We start from the raw sequence: 21,327 nt of genomic DNA on the forward strand, positions 1-21,327 counted from the left end.
TATCTTAGCGCACCGCTTTTGTTCTTGGCCGGGGCGCCCTTCATATCCAGGCTGCCATCGCCTTGCTCTTTTCTGCGGCGCGCTATATATCCGAGACAGCGCCCGTCGGCGAGCGTATGTCCTTAACTGCGTTTTCTTTCGTCGCGAAAAAAACCGTAATTAGCGTCATGGGAGCGTGTATAGGTTTGATAAAGTAATTCATTATACTGCCCAGAGCAATTTTTCAGTTTGCTAGTCATCTGCACAGAGTCCACGTATTGTGCTTAAGAATATCTCTCGACGTTCTTCGAGCCTGACGATACGTGTACTTTGTGTGCCTTTCCTTCTCTCTCTTTTTTGAAAGGGGGTCTTGCGCGCTGGCTGCAGTTTTCCCCCTCAAGCTCATTGGCGTGCTTGTAAGACCTTCGTTATATTTCTTCTAGTGCGCCGTTAAGGAAAGGCGAAAGTCGGTTTTCTAATTTATTGTTTGGACTGCTTTGCAGTTAACAGTGGAACAGATTTCATTCTTTTTATGTACTGACAGAAAAACTTTCATGAGCTAAAAAATACTTTTAGTTTATGAACAAAACGAAGCATTTTATATTATCTTCTCTGCTACATTCTACGTGCAAACTCCTCTGCTTTCCTTGCCTTCTTTTATATGAAGAACGAAGAAGTGAATAACTATACTGTAGAACGAACATATAGGTACAGAAGGTATGAAAAATTGCGCCAGAAGTTCCGCTATAGGATTCAGGACGAGGTGAGGATCTTCCATAAAAGTGATTGAGGCATACCCCTATAGGCATTACGGTCAATACACTAGTCTTTTAGCGCTCTCCGACATCGTCATGGCTCTCACTCACTAACTCACTCATTCACTCTATTGTCTGGACACGTAAAATAAAACCCAAACAACTGCCAGTGTTTCACTGCTCCTCTTGTTTTTTCCCGTATACGTCGGTACGTTTAAAAGGAGATGCGATACGAGAAAAGAAAAAAAAAGTTGCGTTAATCTGTAGCCTAGGGAAAGCAAATTTCTTATGTATACGTAGGCTTTTATGCTGATTTAAAATATGTGATTAGTTTCGTAGTAAATTACGTAGTCTTAGTTTTATGCCATTGCAATATGTAACGTGTAGTTGGTTTTGGACAAAATTTTAGGCCACAATAGATTTATTGTTCTCAATTATTAATGGCCTATATTGCTCTGAATTAACTATAGCATGCAAATAACTATCAAGAAAGTGCGTGTAAAACATTTTATTTAACAGAAAAAAATGTAACGTGAAAATGCTTAGAATTTCATACTAATTTGGGTTTGCACACTTTGGGTTTGCAATAATTATACAGGCGAAGTCAAGTTTTGAAGGAGACACCTCCGCCCTCCACATGTTGATTAACATGCTGGCGAAATTTCGCCCCGATCGAGCTGTCGGAAATACATAGAACATGATGTCTAAACTCATGAGAAGTTGCCCAAAAATGAATCTTCAGAAAAATGCATTTTAAAGGTACAAGTGAAGGTGACATATGCTGAAAAGGTGTCTTTTGTTAAGATTATTTTATCTATCATGATCACTTGGCAATCATAGCTGTTCTGAGCGTGAGGCTTTAGTGAACTCATCATGCGAAATTCAATGACAAGTAGCCATGTGACAATTTCTAGGAGACTTTAGAAAATGAGCTCCTTCTAGATATTAGTAGCCACATTGTGCTTTCTAAAAGTGACTTTAACCTACTTTGAGTTTAATTTAAAGCCTCAGTTTTTTGTCGTGAAAGTAAAAACACTACACTTGTCAACGGAGATAAAAACAAAATATGTAATTTTGAGAAAAAGAGGGGTATTTTTTGACTCGCATCTCCCGTTAATATTGCCTTAGTACATTTCCAATTCCTTCATACTTGCGTGTGAAATGAATAGGTCGAAAGAGGAGTAGAGTGGCCACGCGCGAGTAATGAGCCAGCATCAACTTATCAACTACAGGCGGCGTTTTTGCAGAAGCTGCAAGGTCTGTTTCACATCGCTTCACGAACGTGTTTTGAAGAAACGATTATACGAACGTGCTAGTGTTTGTATAGCGCTGACAGCGGCAGGAAATTTGCTTAGGTCATATCAGACATCATATGATTACTCACCCATTGTATTTTTCCGCCGGTGTTCCACAGTGTTTCAGCTTGGATCACACAATGATGCTCGGTCTTCGCTAATCAATCGCAAGCTGCAAGCAGGGAGAAAATTATTACTACTGCGTCGACGGAATAATCAACCACGGTTGTAGAAATGAACGAAAGCGAGCGCCGAAGGCAAACACTGCCCACACTTCACGTACGAGACTTTCCCTGTAAAAAGAAAAAAAAAGTCTAAACAACAGGAATAACCAGTTGTTACTGCAGCCCACATACACTTGGCTTTCGCTTCTTTCCTGCTCTGATAGTAACCATTTTCATAGTTTCGGAAACGATGCAGAAAAATAAAAAGCGGGATTCATATATGCGCAGTTTCTTTATTTATCCGAGGCCGCAAGTTAGTGGTGTGAAATGAAGCTTGGTCTCGAGTTTTGCCCACTGGCTCATACTCATGCTGCCGTTAGCGGATATGACGAAACTGATTAGTCTTCATCTCACTAAGTAGAACGTGATATGCACTTACGAGTAGGCATTTACAAGTGCTGTTAAATACTGTTTAACGAGAACAATATTTTGTTCGTTTTTTTCTTTAATATTATATTCGAACTGAATTGGCACGCTGCAACGTAACAACATTCTGCACATTCGACTACTCTGTTTCTGTCTACTAAAGTCAACTCTTTCTTCAGACGCCCAGAATGTCTATATTGTAAGTTGTATGTCTCTGGGTAAAAGCACATAATATGAAAGTTTTTATTCTTGATATTTCACCTCAGTTACAGAGAATTATGTGCCCAGGAATGTACTGCATTTCTATATTGATGTCGGTAGACCACGTATTGCGTGTCCCAGTCGTGTCGACGCATTGCACGCAGCCGTTACCACAGAAAGAGTTAGAGAGAGAGAGAGAGACAGACATTCTGTCGTCGTTACACTGTCTGCGCCGGTGGGCGTGGCGTTCCGGACTACGCAGAAACGAGCCGTGTTTACGAAGAACAAGTGCGTCGAACTTGGAGGCGAATACTCGCTGAATTCGGTGATGTGGCGTTTGGCCCCATCTATGTGGCTCATCCTGTGTGCTTATTCCCCACGCAGTGTTAGACGTAGCAACAGCCGAAGAAGAGGACGGGGGGAGGGGGTATCATCTAAAAAAAAATACGTCAGGTTACCTTGGGCATTCCATCTGCCCAAATCACTCGCTCCATAAATATTACTGGTCTACCTGGTCGGTGAAGCTGCAAGTGATGACAATTTATGTTACTCCCCTTCTTGGTACGAAAAAAATCCATATTTATGTGACTGCCGCTTCATTTTGTGTTTTCCCCCCTCTTTTCTTGGTAGGCAATACGCAACCCTTCAACACACGCTTCTGACTTGTTTTAGATATATAAGTACACGGGCCGCTCAAAGTTGCCACCGCTCCTCAGTATCGCTTTTGTTCCGGTCCCAAAATCTCTGCAGATAGGTTGTCATAGCGGGAGATCATAATTTTACATACAATACGATTCTTTCAAAATAAATTCGCTTCAACAGGACGCGTTCTATGAGACAGTCGTAATTATATTCTTTCACAAAAAATAGTAGGTTAGGTTAGGTAAGTGGCAGCAATAAATGCAGATCCAAACCTCCTCAGTGAAGCGTGGGAGGCTGCGATCTCCAAGCCAGACGTCGACCAGCGGCAAATCGTCGCGCGGGCGCGGCAGGTGGTCCGTGCCAGAGGATTCCTAGAATAAGGGACCTTCTCACATTCACGCAGTGGCTATCTAATAAAGCTTCTCTCTCTCTCACATGCTGTAGGTTTTTAGTGAACCGTCTGGTTGCGTTTCTCACTGAAAATAACTCGTTATTGCTGTGAGGAACAATAAATTAGTGTTAGAGAAAAAGGAAGACAATAAACGGAGGTGGTCTAGACGGATGCCATTCTTGCTCTCCATTCTACCATTCGTGAATAATCACCATGCGTCGTCCCTTTGTATAATGGGAAGGATCATGGATCCGCACAAACAGCCGCACGGGGTTCGAGGTGACTTGCTGTGCGAACTTCGTTCCCCTTCCCACTAAGGGTATAGACGAGTCAGTACATTGCGGCCAATCAGCCAATACATGCTTTGAGAAACGCGAACGCAATAAAATGCAGCCGTTCCATAACTTCTCAATGATTTTCACATTGCTGCACGAAAAGCGTGCAGCAAAACTCCACGAATAATCACGGCGAAGAAAAGCACTGCGCTCGAAGTCCTCGTTTTGATTGAAACTGGCAAAACCAGTGCCTGAATTCCCAAAAAGCTACTTCCAGTATAACTGTCCTGAAGAGAAATGTTAACAGATCCTTATGCTTGACATAATGGAGAGGTCAGCAATCGCCTGTTCGCAGAAATCTCTCGCGTTAGAATTGAAAATATAGGAAAAAATTTGCGACAATACTGATGCTAAATATATCATCGGCGTATGTTGATAATTACCGAAAAATTGCATTTACGAACAGAAGAGTTCAAGTTCAGCCCCTGGTGCATATACCACCAGCAAGACGCTCGCGTACACATGTCCACATGCGCAGCGAAAAACAACCCAAGTGGAGCCGTAAAAGTGTTCTCATACACAAGTAGCGCATTGTGTGGCCCCGGACGGAGCGCGCCGAAAGAAATAGAGGCCAGGCAGCGGGATAGGCTCTCACGTTGCGAGCACCGGCAGCCGATTTATGGGGCCACCTTTGCCCCAGGGTGCGACCGAAAGCCAGTGGCTCGGCCCCTCCACGAGTGCAGACACACGCACACGTTCAGGGTATACGCGCGTGCCTGTGTGTATCTCGATAGGAGCTGGAGAAGGGGGAAAAAAAGAAAAATATGCCGCCATGCGTCATCCAGCTGCCGGAACTGGTCGCCTCGGGATGGAGCGCGCGCTCACGGCGTCCGAGCGCACGAATTTGTCCCGCTCGATCGTGCCCCGGTCTCGCTCGGAGGGGATGCACCGCTCCTGGCGCAGTCCTCGAAGCATCGGCCTGGCACAGCCGATATCCCCCGCACTATGCGTCGCAGGGAGGCACTCAAGACGTGCCATCAGTGGGAGCTTCCCCCTCTCCCTCGCCGGCGTCACTCATTTGCCAGCCGTGTGGTGGTGGGGACTGTATAGCAAGCGGCAATGAGTGCGGCTGCTTCCCGGTGGCCGCTAGGCTACCAAACAAGGATCGCTCTTGTCTCCAGATGGACGCCCCAGGCATCAGAGAATCCCGGCGACGATGGATTGAGCGCTCCTCGCCAGCTCCTCTCGTTCGCTGCTGCTTCGCGCGGAGGAGCATTAGCGGCTGAAATAGGGGCCACACGCTCGATCGCCTCGCCAGAAAGGGAAAGCGGCTCCTCTCGCGGACGGGAAATGCGCGAGGAATGCGCCTACCCAGAACCACGTTTCGGCGCCCGAAAGGAGAAAAAATAAAACTACAAAAGAAAGCGGTGCCCGTGGAAGGGGAATAGAAAGCCCGACGGGTCGTTTCACACCTTTCGAGCGAGCAGTCAGGCTTGTCTTCATATCGTTGTGTCCCTTGCCATGACCGCGTCTGATGGAGAAATAAGAGGCAGCTCCCCCTTCTGATTTCTTTCTCTGTAGTCTTTATTTTCGCTCTATTAAGCCATAGGAAGATCTGTGCGCTCGACGACGAAAATGCAAGGCCGAAGGCGATGGTCTTTGACTCGCTTTTTTATCACTCGACTGAATCGTAAAATTTTTTTTTCTTGCATTGCGGTGGCAGGTAAGTAGAAGACTGTAGGCTTCAACTGATGTATTTCGTACAGAAGAACTTTCACTAGCCGGTAATTAAAAAAAAACTTGGAAGTTTTAACAATATGTAATTTTTTTAATCATTGTTACGCTATAACTATTGCTGATATTAGTGGACTCAACTTGCTTCTTCTCAGGGTAGGCGTCTCACGTTAGGAGCAATTTTATGCTGTTAGACTACAACTTCGCAATATATTTTCAGAATTACTACAAATTAGGAATACAAGTTTGAAAAGAACTAATACTTGCTCTGCCGGACCACTGGAACGACGAGTTGCGCGTTGATCTGAGATTCAGGAAAACGTGGCAAAATTGTTGAGTTTTGCTTCATAGGCGTGTTGTAAATTTTGCTTTATATATGCTTTTCTTTCTTGGTGACGCCGTCATCTTGTGAGCGGTGTAACGAATCACTTCGCCGAATAACTGCTCGGGCGTCTTGGCGCGGTGCACTCATGGCTGCGTTGGACCAGTCAGCTGGACCCTCAATATTTTGGGGGGTTCGAGGAACACACCGGAAATCGCTCCTTTCGCATTCGTGGAGTTGGGCGCGTCTCAACTCACTACGTTGCCAAGTATACATGTAATGTAGGAACAAGATGCTCGGTCGAGATGTGACAGTCGGTGTCAACCTGAGTGCCGTGTTGTCGTATGAGTTTGAAAATGATACACACTGTGTATATTGTACTCATTAACGTCCTAAGAAGCTGCGGTTACTTCTCTGGAAACAGGTATACCTTTCGTGTTCTGAGTGATTCCTATGAAGGAGTGATGAACCATAATTTTTTTAGCGTTTTACTGACGTTGGGTATTTCTTTAGGTAACTCTAAAAGAATTGCTTATGTTTTTTACCGTTTTCATTTTTTCTTTATTACGACCAGTACTCTTCCTTGAAGCAGGGGGATCAAGAAGTATTTGCATCTCCGGACTAGTAAAACAAAGAAACCTAACTAACTAACTAACTAACTAACTAACTAACTAACTAACTAACTAACTAACTAACTAACTAACTAACTAACTAACTAACTAATTAACTTTCGTTACTGCTGCTACGTTAGTGATATGTAAGCTCCACATGGTCAGTAACGGATAATTTCGCAGACTCGCTGGCAAAGCACAATCATAAGCGTGTTTGCAAAAAAAAAAAGAAAAGAAAAAGACATACAGGACTCACACGAAAACGCACGAGTGACCTAAATATAGATGCCGTAAAATAAAAACATGGACACCGTAGCATCCAGGTTCTTTCGGATTTCTCTCTGGCACTGATGAGAAGGATGCCTCTACTTAGTGGACTAGCAAAAATGCCGTGTTCATGAAATATACTTTCTTATGTAACTTTCTTTCACTCTTTATTTCCTCCCATTTTGGGTCATTTCTGCAGTGTATAATAGCGAAGCGAACATGCGTTTATCCGGTGTCCCCCCCCCCCCCTGCTCGGTGGCCTTTCCTCTTTCCTCATTCCCTTTTCATCATCCTCGCTTGCCTCTTCTCCGTCTCGCGAGCTCCTATATATAAATGCAGCCAAGCGCCAATCGTTCGCTCCCACAGATAAGCCGCATCGCGAGATGTGATGCTCCTCCTATTTCGCTTTCCGGGTAAGCCTCTATAGCTGCAAATTTACGGCGGGGCGGTGGGAGTTAGCGGCAGCCGTAAACGATGCGGCGCCACCGTTTCTGCCAGCGCCTCAGGTTGCCAGGAAAGAACGGCACATCGGCGGCCCCCCGGAAGCGCTTGTTTATTAACCACCTATTTTCGCGCAGCTCCAACTGGAAGCGTGAATGGGCAGGCGCGGCCGTCCGTCATACCATTCAAAAATAACGTCAACGGTTACCGCGCACTTCGACGCGCTCCCTCCCGCGGCAAAGCGCCTTCGGCATGCAATAAACCTGGCATCGACCGAGCGATGTGTGACGTATGAAGCGTTCCCCTGCTTAGCTATCGAGTGGCATTATTGAGTTATCCGGCTAAAAATTGAAGCATGCGCGGCGCCGTGCTATGTGAACAAGTTTACCGTTAAACTGCGCGTTCTCCAGCCGTCCTGTACGGGTCCCGCTCTTTATTTACTCGACACCCTACCACGCGTGCCTCACAGGTGTCCCACAATGGCTTTTGAGGGCGTATTTCTGTGATTATATTATTGCGTTTGTTGTCATTTCTTACTGTCGGCCCAGCCTGGCGGAGGCCGGAGCGTAGATCGGAGTCGTGCCGATCAATAAGCATCACCGAACCGGAAAGTTAGAAGAATCACTGCAACCTATGGTCATGGAATAATTATGCAGGATTGATAACAATCGCGCAGTACTGGTCGAATTTTGATTTTTGTAGAAAAAAATAGCAAGTGATACGTTCTAGATGCTGATGGCAGAAACTTTCTGCCCATCTAGAAGCTGTGCATATCACTATCGAGCCCGCCAGTGGCAAACAAGACTCATGACCAATACGCTTTGTGAATTCGGCCCCTTGTTCGGAGAATAAGTTTTGCCTTGCACACAATTTACAGTACTTGACAGATTCTAAGCTGGTACCAAATTTATCAGTGCTGACGCAAGTGCCTTAGCCTTTTCTTCAATTCAGAAACAAGTACTCTGTAAACGGACTAACATCAATATAAGTCGATAAATGGCCTCATTTAGACAACTGATCACGATCATTAGCCTCAACACGTTCACTTTTGTCACTAACAAGGACAGCGACGATATTATATATATATATATATATATATATATATATATATATATATATATATATATATATATATATATATATATATATATATATATATATATATATATATATATATATAAGGGGGAAAAAGTGTATACTTAAGGGCTCGTTTTTTCGTGTTTTTACACAGAATTAATGAGATCTAACAGACAATAATGCCAAGGAAAGTATAGGGGAATATATTAGGCCGGTATTAACACACACACACACACACACACACACACACACACATATATATATATATATATATATATATATATATATATATATATATATATATATATATATATATATATATATATATATATATATATATATGGCAAAAACGAGACGACGAAACTTTCGTGGAAGCGTCTTTACTAAACGTTGTCAGCTGGTAGACCAGCCTTCGTCAGACTCTGACGTCGTCTCTTTTTTGCCTACAATACGTAGGGTCCAGCGGAATGACGTTCAAAGAATCTGGTATATTTATATATATATATATATATATATATATATATATATATATATATATATATATATATATATATATATATATATATATTTGAACAATCACTACAGCAGCTAGTATAGTGAAAAAAATCGATATCGATTGCAAAAGACTGTTAGCATGAGAAACATGATAGGTATAGATAAATATACCAGTTTGAAATGTTCCTTGCGTAAGCAAAGAGAAACGCCAGCACGAACGAACAAATTAATCATAGGAAAAGCCGTGTTATTTTTTTGCGAGACAGGTGACCTTTCCTACGTTTTCATTGATACCAAAACAAATAGTGTTAAATTTACGGATCAAGAAGGATTCCGTTACGTCCCTGTCATGGCTCGTTTTGAAGCCGAACTGGATAATGGTAGCCCTAATTTTATCGAAACCGTGGCCAGGCGTAGTGACATGCTTGGACAATGGTAGATCTGGGACGCTTACGGCATGTGCATGATGACTATTCAAACGAATTCGGAAACTAGTCTCTGTATGACCGATGTATTCAGCTTCGCAAGTTGTGCACTCTGGAGAACATTGGCAGTGTCACATGTGTAGCCACCATTGATTGTTAATATCAAGTGTACCCGGCCAATTTCCGACCATCTCCTATCACGCTGAAAAAAAAATCGTGCCGATAGATATGAATGTGAGCAGCAGCTATTCAGACGTTATACCTCGCGAGAAGGTTTTGTATTGCCTAGAGGGAGCTACAAATTTTAGAGACCCAAGTGAAACTGCGTCACGCTTATAATATTACTAGTTCGAGCAATTACTATGAGACAATTTTTCCATTATTGTCAAGACGCTTCTCTTTCGTGACTATGACAGTTTATTAATTTTTGTTTCAACTTTTTCATCTTTCGCTTCGAGAAAAATACAATATGCGGCATGTTTAGCGCTTCTATAAAAAGCACATTTTTTTGCCAGTAATGTATTTACATTTCATGTTTTATATGTCCTCATGTCAAATGATTTAAATACTTCGGGAGAGAATGATGCAAAAATGTTGCCAGAATATTGTGACAAGTTTGGAAAAGTTAGCATTTTGACTCATATTGTGGCTTCGTTTTCGCAACGTAGTAGTTCGAGTAAAAATATCGCTTATATATTGTTGCACAGAATTGTTTGTTAGGAAGATATCCAGGAATTTTCAAAAGAGTAATTATTGTTTTAAGCGAGAAAAGAATTTTCCATCTGAACAACCACAAGGTAATACGAAGCTTGCCTTTGCCTCGCCTTCACTGCATTGCAGGTCAGCGTTGCCCCGCCGCGGTGTTCTAGTGGCTAAGGTACTCGGCTGCTGACCCGCAGGTCGTGGTATCGAATCCCGGCTGCGGCGGCTGCATTTCCGATGGAGGCGGAAATGCTGTAGGCCCGTGTGCTCAGATTTGGGTGCACGTTAAAGAACCCCAGGTGGTCGAAATTTCCGGAGCCCTCCACTACGGCGTCTCTCATAATCATATGGTGGTTTTGGGATGTTAAACCCCACATATCATTAGCAGGTCAGCGCGAACTTCCAGCGGTGCCTACTCGGAAGCGAATAATGCATGTCATGCAACTAACTGCTTGTCAGTAGTGTTAGTAATAGCAGTCAAGGCAAAATTAAACTTTTCTTCCGCATCCTCGTAAGGACCGCCTACCGACGGGCAGCCTGCGGGCTGTCAGGTGTTGCGGCAGGCCGTACGTATAGTCAGGAAAAACTTGACTTAAAATCCCGGCTAATCTTTGTCACCGCTATACTGAAGGCCACTCTAAACAGGGCCGCTTTATCTGATACACGGCTACGGAGCCGCAAAACGAACTAAATAGAAGTGGCCATAACTTAACCGGATATCCTCCCTGCAGGCGTGTATCCTAGCCACGATTTGACTAAGAGTGTAGCTTGTAACAGTATTAACGATTTCGCCACAGGTTTGCGCTGCGAGACATATATCCTCGGCTATAATTATCTCCGTGCATGCGGCATACAAAGCTTTTTTTAATGAACCAACTACTTATTTTTAATGTTACATAATGTCGTTTCTACGCATGTCCACAGGAATAGGAGGCAAGACCAGGTGGATGTAGTGCACGTAAAGTTATAATGCCAAGCATAAATGCCAACACAGGGGGCCGACGTATACGATCAGGTTGATAAACTGGTAAATTTTGTCAAAGTTAATTTCTTGTTATCTGATGACCCAGGACTGAACTTTATAACCCGAACAAACTGCCAGCAGATGGCCTTCGCCTAATTCCTAAGTAATGATCCCGTTGGGAGCCATCAGTGATTAAACGCGTTCGAAAGTCAAACAAACGGCCTCTTCACCTGATCGGTGACACTCGGTCGTGTCTTGACACATTCGAGGCCCGAGGGTGACCGGCTAGAACTCTGTCGATGGGTTGCGAACCCTGCTATCTGCAGCGAGGAACGAAAGTCTGATGGCTGCTCAGAGGGCCATGTCCCGGGAGGCGAGTTAGCGCACTTGCAGAGCCATGCACAAACAAAACGGGGGCCCTGCCGCCGCGATCAGATTGGCGCATCGGCCGTTGTCGTTACATCCTGTTTTATTCCAGTCATCCCATCGTTGCGCAGACACATATTATCGGGAGGCGTCAGCCAATCTTCGACCCGCATCGCGGAGCCTTTGGGGGGGGGGGTCACGGAGCGGTGGTACCCGCCTCATGCGCGACTGGTAGCGAGCCAAGTTCTCCGCAATCTGTGCAGTCGCGTCTCTTTGTTTCATTTTGCCCAGGCCCACGCTGCCAAACCTTATCAGGACCATGATCAACTGGCTCTTGTTTGGCCAACAGCTTGTACAACACCGCCCGATTCACGCGCGGCGTCAGAGCGATGCTGTCGGTCCCACCCGTTGTCGCGTGCCTGCATAGCGAAGCGTCTCCGACGCCTATCGGTGTAATCGCTAAGCGATACTTTTTTCTTTTTTTGTTACAATTTTCGTTCGGAAATGACGGCAACTCCAACGGCGCACGCCACGTTTTCGAGCGTCCAACGCGACGTCGTGGCGCTAAGCAAAATGAATGGAAACGGTGCCGCGCTGGTGCAAGCCCCGTGGAAGTTCCTGAGGCGGCGTAAGTAGGCAATGAAGGCACGATCGTAAACAAGCCGGCCCAGCAGCGGCGGTCGTGGTTGCCCGGTAAATAGAGGCGCCGCCCTCAACCACTCTTGCCACCCTGCTTCTCTCTTGTTCGCACCCCACGGCGCGTCGTCTTCTGTTTTCGGCGCTAGGGAAGGAAAGGGGCCGCGGCAGAAAACATCGATAACTCTGGCGAGCTGTCAGGTGTGAATGCGTCGATGGACTCCCTGGTTTCCTCGCTACCACCGCGACAACGCTGGCCCGAACTGGGAGCCGTTTATTTTTAGTCGACGCGCGCAACGCTCGCCCGCGCGCGCGTGTGTGCGAGTTTTTTTTTTTTTTCCTTTTTTTTTTACTTGATCGCGTGGGTCGCGGCTCTTTCGACGTTCTCCGCGAGCTTCCGTTTGCTCCGCGGCGCTCGATAATGGGATGGTTTTCGAGTAAAAGCCTGTTCATCCCGGACACGTGTACTGCATGGTGGCAGTTGCCTCCTCTCCCTCATACCACCTTTCATCCTAGTCCCCTGGCTGCTATCACGCCACGGCTATTTTATCCTGCCCCCTTTTGTTTTAGCATCGCTATGTGGGCGCTCCTTTTTGTTCTATTATTCGTTTTCTTCATCATTTTGGTTAGCAAGAATGCTCGGTACACAATTGGAAATACAAGACACATCCCACGACGACGAAATGCTATGAGCGAGAAAAGGCATAATGCGAGTGATACTTTTAAACAATATGAATGTCATCAACCCTTGAAACTGAGCCGAGCTATTTCTTCATACAGCAATTTTCTTGTGTTTTTATTTTGACGCGATAATTTTCTTTCTGCAATAGCTGCTCCCTCTCACTCGCCTTCTAGCGTTAACATACGATCTTTACGTGCTTTGTGCTGCCGCGTTTATTGAAAACAACGTCGGGCTTATAACCGTACTTTTTTTTTTTCGTGATTTTGTGTTCAGTAAGAGGCTGTCAATAGCAGCTTTGTATATAGTGGTGCTTTCATAACCGCATCATTAGAGGTATGTAGTAACTCAAAAGATAGGGGGACCATTAAGCTTCGCTTTTAAGAGTTGAACGCGACGGCGATAATCTCCTAGTGCGTACTTCAAACACAGTGTATGAAATCTTTTCGAACTTGCTATGCACCCACTACGTGACCTTAAGGATGCAGTATTGTGAGTGACTGGCTTTAAGCTATGAAGTCATTATGATAATCCCAAGATCCAGCGCCCGATGACAAATAGGCTTGTACCACGCATTATTACGGCAATATTTCATGTTGTATTGTGAAGCATGTATACAAGGAGCTTGCGTTCGTAAAGTATGAAAACTACTTACACTCCATTTCAGAGCAGAGGAAGATACTTTCGCCCTGCCGCGGTGGTCTAGTGGCTAAGGTAATCGGCTGCTGACCCACAGGTCGCGGGATCGAATCCCGGCTACGGCGGCTGCATTTTTGATGAAGGCGCAAACGCTGTAGGCCCGTGTGCTCAGATTTGAGTGCACATTAAAGAACCCCATGTGGTCAAAATTTCCGGAGCCCTCCACTACGGCGTCTCTCATAATCGTAGGGTGTTTTTAGGACGTTAAACCCCTCATATCAATCAAGTCAATCAGTAAATTATTTTCATTGTATTCACAGGCAGGGGTGGTGGTAAAACACCAGCTTGCCACACAAACGACCCGAGTTCGATTTCCACACAGAACCGGAATTTTTGTTTATTTAAATGCGTCTTTCTCAATTTTTCGGTCACGCAATGACGATGATTTTTTTCGCTTACAACCAATCACATGGACGCGAAAAGTTCTGAGAAAGGAGCTGATATAGAATTTTATCCATTGCAATCCAAGCTATACGGTCATATTCTCTAACCGCAAAGATAACCAAGACTTTAATGCACCTAATTAAACAGGATTTGGCAGAGTATAGTGCGCGCATCGTAAAGCATGCTTGCCATTATAAAGGAGACGTTATGAGTGCTAATATTAGGGCACCTATAATGAAAACAAAAATTGCCCCCACTTTTTTTTTTTGTAAGCCTCGTTAGCACGCTTCGCAGTGCACAAATTTCGTCTACCACGTGCGGGTTTCGACATTCATGAGAGAGTGCGAGGCTCCTTCACCTGCGGGCTCTTACAGTGAACGTCTCAATGACGCATTCAAGGAACGCACGCTTGCATTCTTCTCTCATCGCGCAAGACAAGAATAAGGGAGATGGGGAGGGGGTACTATCTTGTTGCACTTAGCGGGGCGCCTCTTCCTGACTAAGACAGTGGGGCGAGGTAGGTGCGAGCCGAATAAGCGGACGCTGTGCACGCGGCTCATCACGGCACTCCCATTCGAATCCCACAAAGCGCGCCCCATCAGTCGGCGCTGCAAGCTGCAGTGGCGGCAACGGAGTTAACGCGTGTCGGCACTGGGAGATGGCTCGGTATGGCGCTGTGCCGCTTGTGCCGGCCGTAACGAGCGCCCCTGCGCGTGGGGCGTGGAATTCGAGAGTAACTAAGCGAGCTTTGAAGAGCGCTCGCCGCAGCGTCAGAGGTTCCGTGCCGCGGACCCTTCCGGCGCGCTCGCAATTCGTGTGAGTCATTTCTCTCGGCCACCCCCCGGGCCTCAGCCCGCATCACCGAGCCCCGAGCTCTGGCAATGTCACGCCCATCGTCGCGGCCATTTGCTGACGTCTCGCGCGTTGGACCCCTGCCACCATTGCGCGGCTCTTGGCTTGCTGTGTGGGCCTCGCAGAGGTGCATGCAATTGCCAGCCTGAAACAAAGAAGCTTAAATAACAGCCACGACAACACCCGGCCGCCGCGAGGAGTGTCAGAGTTAATTAGAAAATGCAAAAAAAAGAACGGTAACGTGAGTCCTTTGCGTCTTTTTTTGGCGGGGTCATTTTTATGGCGTGGGTTGAGAAAGCCCTGCCGAGTTTATGCATAGTACCACGGCACTTCTCTCTCGTTTTTAATGTTCCGCGTTTACTTGCGTCTGGAGTCTGCGCGCACTCCAAGCGAACGGCTCTTTTGCAACTCGTCAGGGCCCGGCCTCAAAAGATTTAAACGGGGGGCCGTATCTCCTTCCTGTTGTTTGTGGGTTCTCTAATGGGCTCTACACACTTCCGTTTCCCCCCGGACTCCCGCGTTGAGCGGTGCAGAGACTGCACCGCGCTTTCTGTCGACGTAGAATGGCGTGTATTATCTATATAGGTGCGAAATGATGCATAATTGGCGGGTAATTTTAAAGAATGAAAGTTTGAGGAGCTGCGCAGTGCGCGATGTGTTAATGTCTAACAACTATTAATATTGAAGTGTGGCAGTGGGGCGAAAGGCCTTCACATCATGATTCACCCCTTTCATCGTTCATTCATCTCCTTTTCCTCTGTGACATTGGCAAGACATAGCTGTCCCGTTAATGTATATCTATTACATACTCTTATACCTTCCGTTTTACCGCGATAGCGTTAAGAGCTCGTTCCGCTTGAATTTCAGCGTCGGAGTCGGCGTCGGCGTCGTTGATTGTGAGCGAGAAATTGTCTTATGCGTGACCAAAACATAGAGAACGATGCAAATAAAATAAATTCTACAAGAATACTGGGTCAGGGCAGGGACCGAACCATGGTCGTTCGCGTTCGAGTGGGGATCGAACCCGGGTTGCTTGCGTGGCGAGTGGATATTCTATCACGAAGCCATGTGTCTTCTTGTGAATACAGTGCAAAAAGCTTAATCTGCTTGTAAATGCAGTGAAAGTAGCTTTCATGCTTCACAAATACACAGGTCCTGTATACAGGCTTCATAACGCAACATAAGATATTGCAGTAATAATGCGTGGTACAAGCGCCCATTGGCAGCGGGTGTCAGAACACGTGATTATATTTTTTTTTATTTGAACATACTGCAGGCTTTTCACGGCCCGTGCAGGAGTGGATACAAGAAGATACATACTACGCATCGAAAGAAAATACATACCGGAAGAACAAGAAAGAAGATATAATGTCCAACATCTCATAATTCAAAATGGACACACTGTATTATGTTCATAAATGATTGAATATAGTGTTACAGCACACAATATTGTAGTCTAATCTATTCCAGTGGTGGATAGCTGACGGTAAAAAGGACTGTTTGTGAGCATTAACATGACTGAAAGGTTGGTGGATAGTTTTGGAATGGTTCAGTCGCGATGAGTGTTTGGGCGGGTCTAGCAGGTAATGAGATCGCGATATACGGAATTGACCATGATATAATTGGTAAAAAAATTTTAGTCGCGAGATAATTCTGCGTTGTGAAAGAAGTTTTAAGTTTGCCCTTGCGAGCAAGCCTGCAGAACTGGATTGCCTCGAGAAGTCTGAATATACAAATCTAACTGCCAATTTTTGTATTCTTTCTATTTTATTAATGAGGTGCTTTTGATGTGGACTCCAGATAAGATCGGCATACTTTAAAAATGGTATAATTAGTGTTTTGTATGCATTAAGTTTATCGTGTGATGGGGCAGAGTGCAATTTTCTCCTCAGGAAGGATAGCTTCCTCTCTGCTTTACGACATGTGGCTAAAACATGTGGTTCCCAGTTGAGGTTCGACGAGAAAGTAACGCCTAAGTATTTTACTTGGTTGCCTTTGTCGATAGTTGTGTTTCCTATAGTATATGTAAAGTTAAGGGGGTTGGCCCTATATTTGGGAACGAAATGAAGTGAGTTTTGGTTGTGTTTAATTTCATGCCCCCTAGTTTCGCAGCAGAAGTAGATCATTTGCAATGAATTGTTCAGGTTAACTTGATCGTTTGAATTCTGTACGACTGTGTACACGACACAGTCGTCTGCGAGTAGTCGCATTTGAACAGGATAATTAACAGAAAATTGTATGTCCTTAATGAACATTAAAAACAAAAGTGGGGCAAGTACCGATCCCTGAGGTACTCCAGAGTAAACATCAAGCGGTTGCGATAGATGTTTATCGATTGTTACTCTCTGTTTTCGTTTGGTTAAAAAAACTGTTAATCCACGCTATTTTATCATCAATACCAAAGGCCGATACTTTTCTTATTAAATCCTTGTGTGAAACAACATCGAACGCTTTAGAAAAGTCTGAAAAAAAACGGCATCTAATTGACTGTTCTCGTTAATTGCATTGGCTATGTCGTGAGTTAAATTAGCTAATAGGGTTGTAGTTGAGAGACCTGATCTGAAGCCATGTTGATGATTGTAAAGGAGCTCATTTGTTTCTAGGTGAGTTATTATGGCCTTGAAAATTATATGTTCGAATATTTTGCAGTACGAGCTCGTAAGCGACACTGGGCGGTAGTTGCTTATTTCTAGCTTTGAGCTTGATTTGTGTATAGGGTCTACTGTAGCGTTACACCAGTCGTCCGGTAATTTCGAAGTGTGTAGAGACAACTTGTATATCATAACGGCTTCGCTCTGTATCATAAGGGCTTCGCGCTTTAAAGCTGGTAACCCACTACAAAATTCACGCACGCTACTGCCCATATTCCTTTAAGGCCATGTAGTGGGTGCATAGCAAGTTCGAAAAGGTTTCATTCAATAAGTGTTTGAATTGCGCACTAAGAACAGGATATCGCCATCGCGTTCAACTACTAAACGCGAAGCTTTAGGGTCCCTTAATGTTTAATGCTCCTTTCTAAGCCCTCTTAGGCTTATCTTTACGGGATGTCTCGGCTAACTTGAGAAAGCCTTTAAGAAGGAATGGCAGCTTTTGGACACTTAAGTTTGGAAACGTAAGAATACATGAGGTTGATTGTATAAAATTTCTCAGTGTCTGGTTCCACCAGAACCTTTCCTGGAATATGCATGTGTCAAAATTAGCGTCTGAAATAAGGAAAAGTGTTGGCTGTCTCTACAAGGTGACTAGTCTTGTTTGTACCTGTGTGGTTGAGACTTCAGATGTATTTTGCGCTTGTATATTCTAAACTAACCTATTGTATTCTGGTCTGGGGAACAACTACGACTACTAACTATCAGAAATTACGAGTACTTCAAAAGACAGCTTTGCAGTGCATTCATGACTACTGCGGCAGTCCCCAGGATCTTCCCACTTCACCATTGTTTCGTCACTATACGCTTTGCTTAAAGTGAATCAAGTCTACTTATTTTTGTCTGTTGCAGCTTAATAAAGTCAATCTACATACTCAAAAAATAATTTGTCTAATGATGCATACCATTTTTGAAAACAAAGCCTGCGGGTGCCTAAGACGCGTACTAACTATGGCGAACAAAAATGAACTTACCAGATGACTGTGGCTATGAATAAAATGTCTGCAGATGTTAATTCTGATGTTTAAATGAAAATATTTAAAAGTAATTACAGAAATACCTACTCTACTCCGGGTTCCTCTATGTATAACAAGATTTTCACTGACTTATGCTTAATAACAGTTTATTTTGTTGTACTTGCAAGTGTAGCTGATTTAATTATTTATTATCTTATGTTTTCAGTAATATTGTTTTGTTAACTGTCGCCAAACTGTACAATGGAGCCAAGGCCTTCAGGCATCCCAGCCTTTAGCTCCGGCTTCCTCCTTTGTATGAAAGGAAATAAAACAGAATTCACTTCACTTCATTACACGAATGCATCCGGTGCTACAGGAAGGATATTGTCCTGGAGTCGTGACGTGGACGAATGAAGCAGATTGCAGGTCTAATAGTAAACTGTTTATTTGGGCGAACATGTGCCCGGTAAACGTAAAGTCTTGCCCTGATAGCGGCGAACGGAGAGCGTCGGCAGTCGATCAACCGACAAGCGGCGAAGCGCGTCGGCGTTATTACATTTGCCATCGAATGTCGTAGCGTTATCGCTTGCGCCGACGTAGGTTCCAGAATAATCTGAAATGTTCAGGAAGTGGGCGAAATTTTAACAAAACGTTCTACTACAGCCTCGAAACTTTTCGAACATCGTACGGCGTGGTTGGCGCTGAACGTAGTGTAACGGGGTGATAACAAAACTTAAGGACAGGAATGTGGCAAGCCCCGCCGCGGTGGTCTAGTGGCTATAAGGTACTCAGCTGCTGACCCGCAGGTCGCGGGATCAAATCCCGGCTGCGGCGGCTGCATTTCCGATGGAGGCGGAAATGTTGTAGGCCCGTGTGCTCAGATTTGGGTGCACGTTAAAGAACCCCAGGTGATCGAAATTTCCGGAGCCCTCCACTACGGTGTCTCTCATATTCATATGGTGGTTTTGGGGCGTTAAACCCCACATAACAATCAGGAATGTGGCAATATGCGTCCTGGCCAACGCCGACTATCCTTCGCGGTGGCACCGTTCAGGGTAGATAAAGTATCTATGTAAGCGCAATGGGCAGCGCGAAGACCGTTTTAAAGGGACACTAATTTGGAACAATCAATCCATTTAGTTTACTAAACTGTCCTCCGACGGCGTTAATGTCACCGTTGTAGATTTATTAAGAGAAAAACCAAGGTCAAAGTTTTATTAATAAATTTAGCGCCGAGATCTCTGCGCGCGACCTCCTGGTGACACGCAGGTCGCGGGTTCGAAGCGCGGCTGTGGCGGCTGCATTTTCGCTTGAGGCGAAAATACTGTAGGCTTGTGTGCTCATGCTTTGGTGCACGTTAAAGAACCCCTGGTGGTCGAAATTTCCGGAGCCCTCCACTCCGTCGTCTCTCATAATCGTATGGTGGTTTTGGCCCATTAAACCCTCACACATCAATCAATCAATCAATCAATCAATCAATCAATCAATCAATCAATTAATCAATCAATCAATCAATCGGAGCGTGACCTCATGCATTTTAACGCGTATTATTCGTATTTTTGAGACATTGGCCCCGTGAAATTTTCTGAAAATCGGCAAATTTAATCTTTGGCTTCCTTGGAAGACATTCCAGTTAATTTTTGCCATTTAGGAACTATAGTACGAACATAGTGGACTTCTTAAAAAATCTATGCCCCGCCGCGGTGGTCTAGTGGCTAAGGTACTCGGCTGCTGACCCGCAGGTCGCGGGTTGGAATCCGGGCTGTGGCGGCTGCATTTCCGATGGAGGCGGAATTGTTGTAGGCCCGTGTTCTCAGATTTGGGTGCGCGTTAAAGAACCCCAGGTGGTCGAAATTTCCGGAGCCCTCTACTACGGCGTCTCTCATAATCATATGGGGGTTTTGGGACGTTAAACCCCACATATCAATCAATCAATCGATTCTTAAGAACCTATGACGTCACGGCGTTTGGCGAAGGAATTTCATGGTGCCGTCGCCACCCGCACTTTCACTCATGCGTGCTCTACCAAACGCCTTCTCGCGGAAAGCGTGGGCATTTCGGAATCGTAAAGGATTGGCTTACTAATACAAGAACAATCGCTCATCTGTTTAGTGTCCCTTTAAAAAAGAGTCGTCTGACTTCTTTACACATACATCGCTGCTGTATTCGCGGGTTTTAATTTGTCAATCACAAAGATTAGACGTCATATTATTGTTTAGGCTTCTACGTCCCAGAACCAAAATGTGATTGAGAGACGCTGCAGTGAATGGCGTTGGGTGCTTTCACCATCTGGCGTTCTTTAACGTCATCTAATTATAAGTACATAACCCTCCAGCATTTTCGCCTTCATCTGAAAATGCGGTCACCACATTTTCAGATGGAGGGAAACGTGAATGGCTATAGAATAATTAAATAATGAAATACTCACAAGCTAGGAAAAATTAGCAAATTTAGCAGAAACAACATATTTGTCAATTTGTTTTCTTGTAATATAATAACAAGTGCCTTAATAAGTGCGTTGTTTGAAACTTAGACACTTCCGGACAGTGCATCGTAATTCGCGAATGAAAGGGTTACGACCAACTAAAACTATAAGGAATTCTCAGGCGGCCAACTTCTGTATGCACAGGCGTGAAATAAGCCGGTGTAGTGATACAAAAAGTGTTTAGTTGTTCATGGTGACTACGTAGAAAACTGAACTAGGATTACACTGAAGTGAAAACGCCAATAAATTTTTTAGTAAAGAATGTCTATTTTATTCGGTACCAAATGGGGTACTTGTGTAATGACAAAAAGCGGTGTTATTGGGCGTTTAGTAACCTCTATGAGATCTTTTGTAGCAACGACTCCTCTATTTTAACAATGCCAGCTAGATGCTCCTGATCCAGCCGTTCACCACCCTCGCCTTTAGCCCTTTCCTGCTCTCGCTCATCGCCTAGCC

At 44.7% G+C, this 21,327-nt stretch overlaps 1 protein-coding gene and 1 long non-coding RNA gene across 3 annotated transcripts in view; one reads left to right on the forward strand and one right to left on the reverse strand.

Annotated features, from left to right (window-relative positions):
- Nucleotides 1–21,327, reverse strand: part of LOC142775686 (uncharacterized) — a 134,344-nt gene that overhangs the window by 87,655 nt on the left and 25,362 nt on the right. For both annotated transcript variants that reach the window (XR_012886919.1, XR_012886918.1), the window contains one exon: nt 2,119–2,201. This is a non-coding gene — a long non-coding RNA (uncharacterized LOC142775686). The remainder of the gene's footprint in view (nt 1–2,118; nt 2,202–21,327) is intronic.
- The window catches only part of NK7.1 (homeobox protein NK7.1), a 164,474-nt gene that overhangs the window by 81,791 nt on the left and 61,356 nt on the right, over nt 1–21,327 (forward strand). The gene's annotated exons all lie outside the window — the stretch shown is intronic.

The sequence above is a fragment of the Rhipicephalus microplus genome, chromosome X (assembly GCF_043290135.1).
Source record: "Rhipicephalus microplus isolate Deutch F79 chromosome X, USDA_Rmic, whole genome shotgun sequence".
NCBI lineage: Eukaryota > Metazoa > Arthropoda > Arachnida > Ixodida > Ixodidae > Rhipicephalus > Rhipicephalus microplus.